Source organism: Balaenoptera ricei, chromosome 8 (assembly GCF_028023285.1).
Source record: "Balaenoptera ricei isolate mBalRic1 chromosome 8, mBalRic1.hap2, whole genome shotgun sequence".
Classification (NCBI taxonomy): Eukaryota; Metazoa; Chordata; class Mammalia; order Artiodactyla; family Balaenopteridae; genus Balaenoptera; species Balaenoptera ricei.
The window spans coordinates 53,370,669-53,386,869 of record NC_082646.1 but is presented as its reverse complement, the minus strand read 5'-3'; the positions used below and the strand labels follow the sequence as shown (position 1 = coordinate 53,386,869).

The 16,201-nt window shown below is 36.3% G+C and overlaps 1 long non-coding RNA gene across 1 annotated transcript in view; it reads right to left on the bottom strand.

The window, feature by feature from the left end:
- Window positions 1-7,410: 7,410 nt before the first annotated feature.
- Window positions 7,411-16,201, bottom strand: part of LOC132369762 (uncharacterized) — an 84,231-nt gene continuing 75,440 nt past the window's right edge. Inside the window, exons 2-3 of the long non-coding RNA XR_009504473.1 lie at window positions 14,489-14,580; window positions 7,411-7,701 (exon numbers count right to left, since the gene is read on the bottom strand). This is a non-coding gene — a long non-coding RNA (uncharacterized LOC132369762). The remainder of the gene's footprint in view (window positions 7,702-14,488; window positions 14,581-16,201) is intronic.

Below are 16,201 nucleotides of genomic sequence, written 5' to 3'. Positions count from 1 at the left end.
GATATGATTTCAATTTTCTTAAATTTACCAAGACATGGTTTTTGGCCTAGCATATGATCTGTCCTAGAGAATGTTCCATGTGCACTTGGAAAGAATGTGGATTCTGCTGCTTTGGAGTGGCATGCTCTATAAATATCAATTAAGTCCATTTGTTCTAATGTGTTGTTTAAGACCTGTGTTTCCTTGTTAGTTTTCTGTCTGGATTATCTGTCCATTGATGTAAGTGGGGTGTTAAAGTCCACTACCGTTATTGTGTTACTGTTGACTTCTCCTTTTATGTCTGTTTATATTTGCCTTATATATTGAGTTACTCTTATGTTGGGTGGATATATATTTACAATTGCTATATATATTTCTTGGATTGATTCCTTGACCATGACGTAGTATCCTTCTTTGTATCCTTCTTCTCTTGTAACAGTCTTTATTTTAAAGTCTATTTTGTCTGATATAAGTATTGCTCTTCTGGCTTTCTTTTGATTTCCATTTGGTGAAATATCTTTTTCCATCCCCTCACTTTCAGTCTGTATTTGTCTCTAGATCTGAAGTGAATCTCTTATAGGCAGCGTATATATGGGTCATGTTTTTGTATCCATTCAGCTAGTCTGTGTCTTTTGGTTGGAGCATTTAGTCCATAAATATTTAAGGTAATTGTCAACATGTATGTTCTTATTGGCATTTGTTAATTGTTTTGGATTTGTTTTTGTATGTCTTTTTCTTTTTTCCATTTCTTCTTTTGTTTTCTTGTGATTTGATGACTATCTTTAGTGTTATGTTTGGATTCCTTTTTTGTGTGTATATATATATTATAGATTTTTGGTTTGTGGTTACCTTGAGGTTTTTGTATAGCAGTCTACATATATATATGATTGTTTTAAGTTGCTGATCTCTTCATTTCAAATACATTTTAAATACCCTGCATTGGTACTCTTCTCACCTCACAATTACTGTTTTTTGATGTCATATTTTACAACTAATTGTTTTTTGTATCCCTTAACTGCTTATTGTGGATACAGACGATTTTACTACTTTTTTCTTTTAACCTCCCTACCAGCTTTGTGTGTGGATGATTTCCTAACATTACTGTATGTTTGCCTTTACCAGTGAGCTTTTTCATTCTGTAATTTTCTTGTCTCTAGTTGTGGCCTTTTCTTTTTTACCCAGAGAAGTTCTTTTAATATTTGGTGTTGACGCTGGTTTGGTGGTTTGAAGTCTTTTAGCTTTTACGTGCCTGTTAAACTTTTGATTTCTCCATCAAATCTGAATGAGAGCCTTGCTGGGTAGAGTATTCTTGGTTGTAGGTTTTTCCCTCTCATTTCTTTAAATATATCATGCCACTCACTTCTGGCCTGCAGAGTTTTTGCTGAAAAATCAACTGATAGTCTTATGGCAGTTCCCTTATATGTTATTTGTTGATTTTCCCTTGATGCTTTTAGTATCTTTATCTTTAATTTTTGTCATTTTGATTACAGTGTGTCTTGGTGTGTTCCTCTTTGGGTTAATCCTGTATGGGACTCTGTACTTCCTGAACTTGGGTGACTCTTTCCTTTTCCAGGTTAGGGAAATTTTCAGCTATGATCTCTTCAAATATTTTCTCAGGCCCTTTTTCTCTTCTCCTTCTGTGCTGCCTCTAATGCAAATATTAGTGCACTTGATGTTGTCCCAGAGGTCTCTGTCCTCATTTCTTCTCATTCTTTTTTTCTGTTTAGGAGTAGTGATTTCTACTACTCGGTCTTCCAGCTCACTGATCCATTTTTCTGAATCATTTAGTCTACTATTGATTCCTTCTAGTGTATTTTTCATTTCAGTTATTGCATTCTTCATCTCTGTTTTGTTGTTCTTTATATTTTCTAACTCTTTGTTAAAAACTAACTTCTTGCTCTGTGCATCCCTTCTCTCCCCAGTTCTTTGATCATCTTTAAGATCATTACTCTGAACTCTTTCTTGTATAGATTGCCTATCTCTACTTCACTTAGTTCTTCTGATATTTTATCATTTTCCTTCATCTGGAAAATATTCCTCTCCTGCCTCATTTTGTCTAAGTTAGTTACTATTTGTGTTTTTATGTCTGTGGTAGGTTAGTTACATTCTCAACCTTGGAGAAGTGGCCCTCTGTAGGCGGTGTCCTGTGCATCCCAGCAGTGTACTCCCCTCTCATCACCTAAACTATATGCTCTAGTGTTTCCCCATAAGAGGGCTGCATGGGTCCTTCTATTGTGGTGGGTTGACTATGTAGGTGGCCTGGTAGGCTTGGTTGGCCCCTAGTCTGGTTGGTTGCCAGGCCCTCCCTTTTACAGGTGCTGCTGGCTGCTGTTTAGTGGACTGGTTAATGAGGTGGCTGGTTGCCAAATCCTAGGGGGCCCTGGGGCTAGTGCTGGCTCACTGGTGGGTGGAGTCAGGGTCCCGAAGACGCTGGGGCTTTTGCCCCCCCCCCCCATTGGCAGGTGGAGCCAGATCCTGAGGTTAGTGCCAGTCTACTGGCAGACAGAGCTGTTTCCTGGAATCCAGCTGTAGGGCCCAGGGATCCCAGAGCTTGTTTCAGATCACTGCGGTGGAGAGCAGTTCTTGACACAATTGGGTATGGGGTCTAGGGTGTCTCAAAAGTTGTGTTGGCCAGTTAGTGGGCAGGGCCAGGACCCAGCATCCCAGGGTAGTGTCTGGCCTGTGTTGTGGGATCAAAGTTTTCTTGCTTTTGGTGTCTGCCTCCTGGTGGGTGAAACTGGTCTAGAGGCTTGTGCAGGCTTCCTGGTGGGAGGGGTGAGTGCTTGTCTACTGGTGGGAGAAGTTGGGTGTTGGCACTCTGGTGGGCTGGGCTGTGTCTAGGGACAAGTCCAAGTCCAGAGGCCGCTGTGGGCTCTTTAGTCTTTAGGCAGCCTCTCTGATGATGGGTGGGGCTGTGTCCCTGCCCAGTGTGTTGTTTGGCTTGAGGCATCCCAGCACTGCTACCTGCAGGCTGTTGGGTAGTGCCAGGTCTTAGAAGTAATGAGCTAAGATGGCATCTGCTAGCAGCAGCGTTCACATGGTTGAATGTTCCCCAATATGTTTGATACCAATGTCTGTGTTCCCAGGATGAGCTGCAACCACCCCCTGCCTCTCCAGGAGACTCTATAAGACCAGTAGGTAGGTCTTGCCTAGACTCCTATCAGATTACTGCTTTTGCCCTGGGTCCTGGTACACATGAGATTTTGTGTGAGCTCTTTAAGAGTGAAGTCTCTATTTCCCCCAATCCTTTGGGGATCCTGCAGTTAAGCCACACTAGCCTTCAAAGCCAAGTGCTCTGGGTGGGGGCTCCTCTTCCAGGTGCTGGACCCCTGGGCTGGGAGCCTGACGTGGGGCTTAGAACTCTCACTCCTGTGGGAGAACCTCTGCAATATAATTGTTCTCCAGTTTGTGGGTTACCCACCTGGGGCATATGGGATTTGATTATATCCCAATTCTGCCCCTCCTACCTGTCTTGTGTGGTTCCTTCTTTATGTCTTTCTTTAGTTGTAGGTCTTTTCTGGTGGGTTCCAGTCTTTTTTGTCAATGGTTGTTTTGCAGATTGTTGTGATTTTGGTGTCTTCATGAGTGGAGGTAAGCACAGGGTCTTTCTGCTCCACAATGGTGGCCACTCTCTCCCATTATGCTCTTGAATGGAGGTCTATGTTTTCCGTATGCTATAAACTGAATGTTTATGTCACCCCAAAATTCATGTGTTGAAAAATAATCCCAAATACCACCTTCTGATGGCATTAGGAGGTGAAACCTTTGGGGGTGATTAAGTCATGAGAGTGAAGCTCTCATGAATGGGATTAGTGCCCTTATATAAGAGACCCCTCCTCCTTTCTTCCATAGCATACAGTGAAAAGACAGCCATCTATGAACCAGGAAGCATACCAGCACCAGACAGTGAATCTGCCAGTACCTTCATCTTGGACTTCCCAGCCTCCAGAGTTGTGAGAAATTTCTGTTGTTTATAAGCTACCCAGCCTATGGTACTGCTATGTTATAGCAGCCTGAATGGATTAAGACACCATATATGCCAAAGTTACCCATTGGGACATAGGTGACATGAATATGGTCTACCTAGAGTAAATATTCAGCCAAATATGAGACACTCAAATCCACTTTCTCAGATTCCTTGCTGCTCCCAGCTGTGCCAGCTTAGTCAGAAGGTTTAAGCATCTAAGAAGACAAAAAAGACATGTTTTGCAGATTCCTGAGTTACCTGTGAGAAAAGATGAGATGAAGCTTACCAAAGGTCCATTTCTAAACTACACTTGGACTGTTTTAAAGCTATGTCATACACACACACGTAAATGATAAACAATTAGTTGTTTGATGAGTTACAGGTAACTCAAATAGACGATAACTGCTGTACATGCAGAAGGGCAAGTCAGAGAGAGGCTTAATCCTGGAATGTTACAACCAGATGGTTGATTGTACTAAAAGAAAATAGGGAGCAATAAGGGTACAATTCACATATAAATCAGCAAAATTTAAGCTCTAAAATAAACTTTTTATTATTATTTTTTAAATTTTATTGGAGTATAGTTGAGTCACAATGTTGTGTTAGTTTCAGGTGTACAGTAAAGTGATTCAGTTATACATATACATATATCTATTATTTTTTAGATTCTTTTCCATTATAGGTTACTACAAAATATTGAGTAAAGTTCCCTGTGCTCTACAGTAGGTCCTTGATGGTTATCTATCTTATATATAGTAGTGTGTGTGTGTTAATACCAAGCTTCTGATTTATCCCTCCTCCCACCCACACATTTCCCCTTTGGTAACTGTTTGTTTTCGATATCTGTAAGTCTGTTTCTGTTTTGTAAATAAGTTCATTTGTCTCATTTTTTAAAAAATTAGATTCCACATATGAGTGATATCATATGATATTTGTCTTTCTCTGACTTGCTTCACTTAGTATGATAATCTCTAGGTCCATCCATGTTGCTGTAAATGGCATTATTTCATTCTTTTTTATGGCTGAGTGGTATTCCATTGTATGTATGTACCACATCTTTATCCATTCCTCTGTCAGTGGACATTTAGGTTGCTTCCATGTCTTGGCTATTGTAAACAGTGCTGCAATGAATATTGAGGTGCATGCATCTTTTCAAATTATGGTTTTCTCTTGATATATACCCAGGGGTGAGATTGCTGGATCATATGGTAGCTCTATTTTTAGTTTAAGGAAGCTCCATACTGTTCTCCATAGTGGCTGTGCCAATTTACATTCCTACCAGCAGTGTAGCAGGGTTCCCTTTTCTCCACACCCTCTCCAGCATTTATTGTTTGTAGACTTTTTGATGATGGCTTTTCTGACTGGTGTGAGCTGATACCTCATTGTGGTTTTGATTTGCCTTTCTCTAATAACTAGCTATGTTGAGCATCTTTTCATGTGCCTATTGGCCATCTGTATGTTTTCTTTGGAAAAATGTCTATTTAGATCTTCTGCCCACTTTTTGATTGGGTTGTTTGGTTTTGATATAGAGCTGCATGAGCGGTTTGTATATTTTGGAGATTACTCCCTTGTTGGTCACTTCATTTGCAAATATTCTATCCCATTCTGTGGGTTGTAGTTTTTCTTTCTCAGGATTGCTTTGGCTATTTGGGGTCTTTTGTGTTTCCACACAAATTTTTAAATTTTTAGTTCTAATTCTGTAAAAAAATGCCATTGGTAATTTGATAGGGATTGCAAGGCAATCTACAGATTCTGTGCAATCCCTACCAAATTACCAATCGCATTTTTCACAGAACTAGAACCAAAAATTTTAAAATTTGTATGGAAACATAAAATTTTTTAAATTCTCAAGAGCCTACAGATGGTGATAGTGGGTATACTAGTACTAAAGTGGTGGCAGTACTAGGATCTATTGTCAGATGATCTAAACAATTTTCATGGGTCATCCTCTCACCATATGAAGTTGAACACCTCACTTGAATCTGGGCAACAATCGCTTCATCTAACAGATTAAACAATTCTCTACCTTCCCCTAAGTCATGACATTTTATTAGGAACTTAAATTATGTTAAAGCTCTCTGTCAACTATGAGGTGAATATTGTGTAAATATTTAGGATTGTTGTCTTGTCTCTATCTATCTATCTATCTATGTCACTGGAAAGTTTAGAAGTTTGGATAATTTTTATTTTACTGTTGATCATCCGTACACTTTGCTAAGTCTTCAAACCCTTACTCCTGTCTTCCTCTGCAGCTTCCTCTCCCTCTTGTCCTTTCTATACACAGAACTACCCATTCAAATCACAACTTACATACACTCAACTGTGCCATAGTTTGTTTCCATACCTGGAATTCCCCTTGCTTTTTGCCATATTGGCTAACTCCTAATTTTCTTTCAAGTTACAATTCAAATGTCCACTATTCCGTGAAACCTGCTCTGACTCATTTTACCAATTTTAGTAATTCCTTCTTTGTGCCTCTCTCCTACCTAGTAAAAACATATATCTATTATCCAACCTATGATGGAGCAATCATCATTGAATAGATTATTCATGCTTCCTAGCTTGTGAGCTCATTAAAGAAATGACCCATGCCTTATTTATACAAGTGAATAAATGCTAACAAACAATTGAAAAAGTGATAATAATTTAGTTAATTATTGAATAAATAAGTAAAAATGATATTAAGCTGGCCTATCTACTTTCTTGGTCACAGGTTAGTAAGCACCCTTTATACCTTCCAATTATCCGCTATATGTCCATTTTACTGTTGTGATAACCTCATGCATCTAAAATGAAAAAAAAAAAATTAACAATGGGACATTGTAACAAATGAGACTTGTCCAGAAAATGCCTGTTTTTATTCTCTCTGGATTTTTAAAGTGGGTGGCATGCTTTAATCCAAATATAATAAACTCCAAGATCTTTAATATTCCATTCACCTGTATCCCATAACCAGAAGATTTCTTCTTGATCATGCAATCAATATTGCAGACTCATTTAAGGATCTTTTCCCTAAGTGCTGAGATAAGGATGTTTCTTGTGTTGGGGCCAGGTTGTAGAAGAATTGTTGAATCACATTTTTGTCTTCTTGTCGATCTCTCTTCCTTTTTGTTAAGTGAAGTATAGGTGAATTACAAGATTGTGTTAGTTTCAGGTGTACAGCAAAGTGATTCAGGTATACAAACATATATATGTATTTTTTTTTCATATTCTTTTCCCTTATTGGTTATTACAAAATGTTGAGTATAGTCCCCTGTACTATATAGTAGGTCCTTGTTGGTTATCTGTCTTTCTTTTTGAGTTATACTATTTTATTTTTTTCTTTTTGCACATTTGTCATTATTGACATTATCAAGTATATATCAGTTCCTCTTGGCTATTGACTCTTGATCTCTCTGCTAATTTTGACAGTGCCCATTCTAGATATGTCTAAAAGTTTGTAGTCTTTCTTTCATCTATGGTCCTTCTATTGGCAAGACCAACCCTGCTGTGGGCCTAGATTAATGAATATATGTCATCCTGAAATATCTAACAGAACTAATTATGCTCATTTTGATTCCATACTCACCAAACAGATTGCTGGTTTTGACCTGGCTTCCGTTCTTATGTCTGTCTGCATGGGCAAGTGCCCATCCATATTGACCTCTTTTTTTATATTAGAATTTTTTTATTAGAATTATGAGCTTAGTGACTGGGGATCAGTCCCAGTGAGATGGCTTTGTTCACACTGTGCTGGCAAAAGAAGGGTTCTGAGCCTAGAAGATAATGGAGAGAACACAGTGACTTTTCACCTAGGCATGTTGAAGTGTATATTCATGTTAGAATAAGTTTTTGAAAAATAATACTAATTTTGTGGTTAAACTGGAAAATCAATATGAACTCATGACCTTAATGATCATTATTTTCTAGATCTCTCCATAATGTCTGGCATATGTAGAACAGTATGGTAACTTTTCATAGTATCCTGAAGTTGGTCTTTAAAAGTATTTTCCATTCAAAGGAATTGAGACTTTCTGCAGATGATCTCATGCATTGAAATAGGAAAAAAAAATCAAGATGAACTAGCTTGTTGTTGCCAGAAATCAAAGATGTTTTTAAAATTTTCTGAGTGCTATCTTAAAAGGCAAAGGATTTCATTAACTGAGGTTTCCAATGGATAAGTTGTAATAATTTAACTTATGCATCCAAAAGATAATTTTAATTATAATAATAAAATTGAGTTGAATATGTGAAAAAGACCATGAAATTGTAATTACATCAAGTATGTAAAATTTAAAATAAAATTTAGAATATGAAAATTTAAAAGTAGGGCAAGTACATTAAACCATGATAAGTAATTAGTTTTAATAATTAGGGAATGCTGATTTCATTTAAATACATGTAATATTTAAAAATTGTAGTATGCATTTTTAATATGTTTTAACAAAAAGGATGATTTCAAAGAACAGTGAGTAAGTAATATAGAATCCAACAACCTGTGACAAAATGATAGATTATCTGCATAACCTTAATAGAAAATTGTCTATATAAACTCATTCCTTAATCTCCTGAGGCATGAAACTTCTGGATATCCTACTAATTATGCAGTGATAATAGGGCACAGTCAAGTAAACCGTGAAGTGAGGTGGATCACTCTGTAAGTAATATATGTGACTTGGAGGAAAAGCTGGGTCAGCACCACTTTCTAAAGCATAGTCTTGTAACGTATCAGTTATTTAACAATCAAAGTTTTGTTTGAGAAGAGTCCCAACCCAATAAACACTGACTCAGCTTTCAATCTACTTAGAAGATGTAACCAGATCCCTTGACAAATGAGGAATGAATAGGTTAATGAAATAAAATCTGCAATACCAGCTAGTTTATATTGCTTGACTTTCAGATTGATAAAATTATTGTCCATAAATGAATAAAACCATAACCAGGAATATATCAAATAAGTTTATATCAAATAAATTTGTATAGAGATAATAATGTGACAAAACCACGGGATTGATGTTTTGAAGTAGGTTCTCTAATAAATTTTAATAACTATAATGTTTTGTATATATAAGGCATTTGGAGCATTTAAAATATTTTTTATGCTAGATTTATGACTTTATTGAACTGTTTTGAGACTTGACTAATTTTATATTTACTATCTAAATGTTTAAGGGATTTTGATTTATATTTAAATTTATGAATTATATGAGCAATGATAACAATGTTCACTAGATACACTATCTTAAAAAAGGATGCACGAAAGAGTGACCTTCTTAAGCCACAGAGCCTCTTAAGCTTCTAAGATTCTACCCTGAGGGCACTGACCCTGATAAACCAAGCATGAGAGATCTTTATAACACACGGAGCTGCTTTTAGACCACCCAGCCTCTCTGGATGATGAGGTAGCTGGGATGAGGAATTGTAATTCGGTCTGACTATTAAATAATGGAAATTTACCTCTCAAACATAAAGATTTCCCCCATGTAGTCCTTTCCATGAACTTTTTGTTTGGATTTTTATCCAACTCAAAGTGATAATCAATCATTTATTTCCTAGCCAAAAGGAGACTACTAAATTATGAAACTTTATACTTGTGCCCTCAGTGACACAGATAAAAGATAAAGCAAAATTTGAAATCCCCTCAACCTGAATTCCTTGTGACACACCACAGGTGCTTCCCAGAGAATGGCAAATCTAGTCTTTTGTACAGCTCATCAAAACAATTTCCTGTGATCCTATGTCCACTTGAACCAAACTGATTAGTTAAGGTCCATAAATCCAGTAAAAATAAGCCATGTAAGTTATCTAGAACAAGCATATTCCCGCTTTGATATCTCCTGTAGTCCATGGGCCCCAGGATGTGAAAGGTATTGGGGTTTCCAACCCTTCCCTAGTTTGTTTCCCCTCAGTTAACTCAGTCTCATTTCAGTCATCTCCATCTCTTCTATTTCTGTCTCCGTCACATCATGCTCACTCTGAGTCCCATGGTTTTGCTGTCACTTGTCCTTTCACTTGTCCACCCTTGTTTCTTTCTTTATAAGTTTTCCCACTTGAAGTTCTTTCTCCTTTGTGAAATTTTCCATGCCTGCCCCAACTCTTGCTCTTGTTTAACTTTCTAAAAAGTAACACAGGAGTTTTCACGAAATAATTCTATCGAGGGTAAGCAGGCTATTTTCAAATCCTTAAAGACCAACGACTAGGAAGCACTCCCTCCTCAGAAATATGTGTCATAAGCTTTTAAGTCCCAATAATCCTAAACTTTTCCCATTGTTTCACAAGCCTTAGAGCTGGTAGTTGCCTCATTCAGTGATTACCTCTATGTTATCTCTATGAAAAGGCATTTAGAAAAAGAGAAAAGTGGAAGCTGGTTCAAAAAGGTAATGGATATAGGCTGAGATTTATGACCTGTACAGTAAGAGGGATACATGTGTGGACTCCCCTGAGCATAAATAAAGGTTTCAGAGACTTAATACACAGGGGGCCAATGAGCAGCCTTCCAGCCTGGCAGCCCTCCAATGGGCACACAGTAGCTATTACTATTTTCTTTTCAAAGATGAGAAAACTGGGGCTTGGAGAGACCTCAGTTTTCCCTAGTCTGTGTTCCATTTTTGCCTTTTCAGTTTTCCATACTTGTTTATCCAATTGTCTATGTTAAATTCTCTCTGCTAAAATAACTTGTATGGTTTCTATAACCTGTCTGGACCCTAACTAATATATACAGTATTGGGAATATTAGATGAAACCAATATACATGTTGTCCCTATCTTGTCAACTTCAAGGGCTTCATGTTTGTGGAATCAACTTTTAAATTAATTTTGTAGACTTTAACCATACAAAGTCCTGAGGAAGAATAAAAGCTTACCAGGAATTGTTTTCATAAGGAATTTATGTGCATCTAAGGAAGATGTTTTTAAAGTTTCAAAATTCAAGCTTAACTCTTCAGTACAAGACTGAAATAACACACGTCAAATGCATGCTTAGTAGTATAAATGACCAGGACATAGCCATGATCATCTTGTCAATGAGCCAAGCAGCACTCTTACGTGTAGCCATCCAAAGTTCTTTCAGGACCGAGTGACTCAATTGTGGGAGGAAAGAATTCAAATCCCACAATTTTTTTATGCTTAAACAAGGGCGTGTTCTCACACCTGCGTGTGTTCCCATTTAGGCACATTTCCACCATCACTAATATGTATTTTTACATATATGTGCAGGCTAGACAATTTATGTACATTAACTCATTTAATATTGGTGAAAACTCTTGCAAGCTAAATACTGTCAGAAGTTTATAGAAAAGAAAACTGCCTATCAGATTGATTGAGCCAGGTGACCCCAAAATTCACAATTAGTAAGTACCAGAACCAGAAGTCCAACTGAGGTCTGTCTGATTGCTAGTATTTTACACTATACCATTCCTATGAACCACAGGCTTGGGAGTAGGAATAAAGAAGGAATGGTTCATTCAGATCTAGAGAAGAGATTAGCAGTCTAGTTGATTATACCCTGAGGAATAAAAGAGTATAAAGCCATAAGCAGTAAAGGTTATAATTACAAAAGATCATGAAATTGCCATTCCCACTGGGCAAAATGGTATAGTATAATACGCATGGTCTTTGCCTTCAGAAAAACTTGAATTCAAATTCCATCTTTCCACTGTATATGTCTTACTTTAGACAAGTCACCTAACTCTTAGTCCTCTGTTTTTCCAAAACCACCTCACAGAATTACTGTAAAGAGTAAAAGGAGGTACAAATACAGTAGATGCTCAATAAATATCAAATCTCTTCTGACTTTATAAAATCTTTCATATTTACTATTTCCTTCATTTATCACCACTTGTACCTCTGTCATAACTAATAACAGAATATCTTTAAAATTAAATGAACCTACCTAAACTAATACTAAAGAGAGAGGCTTCGAGCATTCTTTGGAACACTTTCTGAACAATTATGGATAAAGAAACACTCAAAAGGATAGAAAGTTAAAAGCAGATTCAAAATTGTAATAAATATAGGCTATGTATTTAGTCCTATCCAAAGGAAGAAGTATTCTTAGGCTTCCTTGAGCCTAAAGACTGGTTTCAGAGTCTTGATACAAAAGAATCAATGAACAGTGACCTAGCAATTCTTCCATTGGGTAAAAGGTGACTCTTACTTTTCTTTTTTTCCTTAGGTGAGAAAACAGGCTCAGGCAGACCAGAATTTCCCATAGCTAATAAAGGTTAGAAAGCTAATCTGAACCCAGTTTTTCTAATTCCAAGTCAAATACTGTTTCCAGTATGGTACAACATTATAAATCAGTCTAATTCCCTATATTTCTATTCCTGCTTGTGGAGTTGTAAGTTTTCCCATTTTAATAAGAGAAAAATAGCCGTCTTTTATTAGGGAAATTAAGAAGCAGTTAGGAGACATGTACACCACCTCTATATCTCTTCCACATAATCTCTTCTAGAGGTTGGACAGTTAGAAATCAAATAGTCAGAGCATCATTGCTTGCCTAGCGTGCAAGTGATCTCCAAATGCAAATGCCATCTAATAGGTATTTTAGATGCTCTTTATCAAGCAATCTTATTTTCTGGAACATAATTGCTTTATTCAATCAAAGTGTCTCCAACTGCTGTGGATTAGAGACCTCATGATTTAGTTTCTATCAAAAGAATCCTGCCCCAAGTGGAGAAACTTGCCTGATTTAAATGAATATCAACAAAAATGATGATTTTACACTTTTCAGAGAAACAACAGTCCCTAAAGTTCTCGTGTATTTCCGGGGACCTTAATGGAGGCTAACAGATTTATGGTCTCATTATTGCCTGAAGCAATGTCTTCCAATAGGTAATTTTTATGCTGTGGGACAGCAGAACATATAGGAATAAATGTTCTTGAGTAAAGGAACTGGCTGTCAGGGTTTTCAAATACAGCAGTTACTAAAACAATAGATTTTCACAAAGAAATGAGCTTCTTTTCTCCTTAGCGTCTCACCTGTGTTTCACCATTAATCCCATCAGAAACACTTGTCTCTTTAAATAGTGGAAAATATCATTTAAAGAATTGGGAAACAATAATAAAAACCTGTAACACCATATCCAATTAGTATTTTAATAACATTATATAATACTTTGTATTCATAATATAGTATAAATTCTAATAATAATGTGTAATAATAATCTATTCTACTTTAATTAATGATTCTAATCCATATTATGCCTCTCCTATTCCCAGTCTCAAACAAGACACAATGGACCACTGAATAGAAGTTATAAGAAATGTGTTTTCCCTTATCAGTGAATATATTAAAACAGAGATTGAATGGCCATGAGTAAGCATGGTTTTGGAATTGAAACAAATGGAAGATTTTAGAATGAATTCATGTATTAGATAGGAGATGGCACTATATATCATAAAATGTTAGGGACCCGTGAAAACTAAGGAATGAAAAAATTTAGGGACCCATGAAATTTAAGGACATAAAACAAAGGAAACAAACCTTTGTCAAATATTGGTTTCATGCTAGGCATTTTGCAAGTTAAAGTTTTCCCAAATGTATAAATAAAAAATCTGAGAGTTTGAATAGGAATAGAACAGAACTGGGAATGAGACTACCCAATTTTAAAGAATTTTTTAAAGTGCACTTCCCTAATCCTGCATAAGAAATATCAATAAAAAACAACCAAATTAAAAAGAATCTTACACTCTGCCTACATTCAATTTTCATAAATGAAAGGGAATAAAAGTTTTAGTTTACAACAACGAAAACTTATCCAAAAATTAACTTCAGGTTACACTACACAGTTATCAATATCTCAGGGTAGTATTCTAACTCTTCTTCCTTCTAGGCCCTCTCTGTCACATCACCCTGTTGCAATGACCTCATAGCACTTATCACTACATGAAATTATCTTTTTCTTTATTTTGCTATACATTCAGTGTTGTTTCTTCACCTCTACTTTGTTGCTTCAAGTGTTAAAGATAACTGGCCCAATGTGGAGTTATTTATGCTAAAACCCATGTCCCCAAACCAAGACTTAACTTAATTAGTTTCAGCTATCCCGGAAATGGAATCTTATACTAGTCAATCAGGAATCTCTTGATTAGCATTAGTTAGGTAATCTGCCGGATAAATCCGTCCATTCCCTATAAGGAAAGTTACCCTACAATAACCAATCTGCTTTTCACCCTAGTACTCTTCCTTGTTCCTGCTCCCTTCTGCCTGTAAAATGTCTTGCCTTGTACAGCTCTTTTGGGCTCCTTTCTATCTGCTAGATTGTGTGCTGCCTAATTCATGAATCACTGAATAAAGCCAATGTGATCTTTAAAATTTACTCAGTTGAAATTTGTTTTTTAACAGAAGCAAAGCAAACTTTTCTGTTTGTTCACTACTATATCCCCAACACCTAAATTAGCACCTGGCACAGAATAGAGCCCCAATGAATATTTGCTGAATCAAAGGTAGTTTTACCACAATAGTGTTACTACAGGCTTGCCACATAAAAAGGTGATAATCTATGAAAGACACAGGACTGCACAGTGGAAGGAAGGCATGTTTAAAGTCACACAGTTCACTCACCAACGCCAGTCCATTGCCTGATTTAATCTTCACAACTTCAGTGTGAGGTGGACAGCGTTGTCATTCTGAGTATGTGGACGATGATGAGACACCTAGAGAATCAGAGTGAATTTTACAAAAATAGGTAAAAAGCAGAAATGAAACTAAGACACTTATCCTAAGTTTGAGGGTCAGGACATTTTCTTTTACTGTTTTCCTGTATTAAACCAAACAAAATTGCATAGGAAGGGGATTAAAAATATAACAAGCAAACACAAAAATTAGAAAGGAAATCATGAGAGTGGTCAGGCTATAGTGGAGGGGAAATTTCAAGAAACATTGAAAAGTGAGGATAAGTGGAAAAGCAGTGGTGGCTAATGGAGAACTACATATGTTATGTATATAGGGATAAAATAATTACATTTGATATTGTACAAATATATAAATAGCCATATTTACGTATGGCTAATAAGAGTTTTTGAGTTGGAAATCTTGGCCTCTGTCTTACCTTGAACCTTTATAAGGCAAATTTAATCTGCTAAAAAATGGGAACTGAGACAATCAACTTTTTTTCTTCTTTATTAAACTCGGTATGGTGTGGTATAGCGTGTGTGTGTTGTATATGTGTGTGTGCACGTGCATGTGTTGAAAAGCACTGACTGATTTTGTACCTTCAGCTCAAGCTACAAATTCCCGAATATAGGACATACTTCTGACAGTCCTCCCTACAGTACTTAGCAAAAAAAGAGCTTATGATCAAATAAAATATGAAGGAAGGAAATGGAGAAGAAAAATAATGAATACAACAAGAAGGAAATTAGGCAAAATGAAAAAAATTGGGAAAAAATAGAGAATTATTTGCAATCAAGAAGGAAATACCGTCTTTCTTTAGTATATATATATAAAATGTGGCCATAGAGTGTGCTATGGTTAAACATATTGAGATAAACATGAGCTAAACCACCATAAAGGATGTGGCAGACTCCTAATGGGAAACTGGCATGTAAAATTAGAAATGAAATAAAGTGTTGAAGTTTCCATGACAAAAGACTGTACAAAAACAGTAGGGGCACAAAAGCAAGAGTGATTTATTTTGTCTATTTTGTCAATATGTAAATTGCCAGTTAGAACTATCATTATATCAGCTTTGACGAGGACAGTTATACTTTTTAAAAAGTGTTATAGAGGTCCAATGCACATAACAAAAAATTCACTGATTTTAAGTATATAATTCAGTGAGTTTTGACAAACATATAGAGTGTATAGTGGTATAACCACCAACACAATCATGATAGAGAATATTTCTATTGCCCCATAACATACCCTCATGCTCTCCCATTTTTTATTGAGATATAATTGATATATATGTTTCAGGTGTATGACATAATAATTCAATAGGACAATTATACTTTGATATTGGATGTTTAAAATATATATTTGAATGTGGTCCAGATCAGAGCTTATCAGCTCTCTGACAGTACAGAATGTGGTGTTCTCCATCAAACAGAGCAATTCAAGCAACAGAGCTTGCAAACCTGTGTTATTAGTAACTTTCTGGAAGAAAAATTCAAATTACAATGCTGATAGAATCTATGAGGAAGCCAATTGCTAAAAATTAATTCCAAAACACACACACACACACACACACACACACACACATTCAAAACTGCATCACTGTAATCTAATTATTTTAATAGAAGCTAAACCAATTACACATAATTACTTACAACCTTG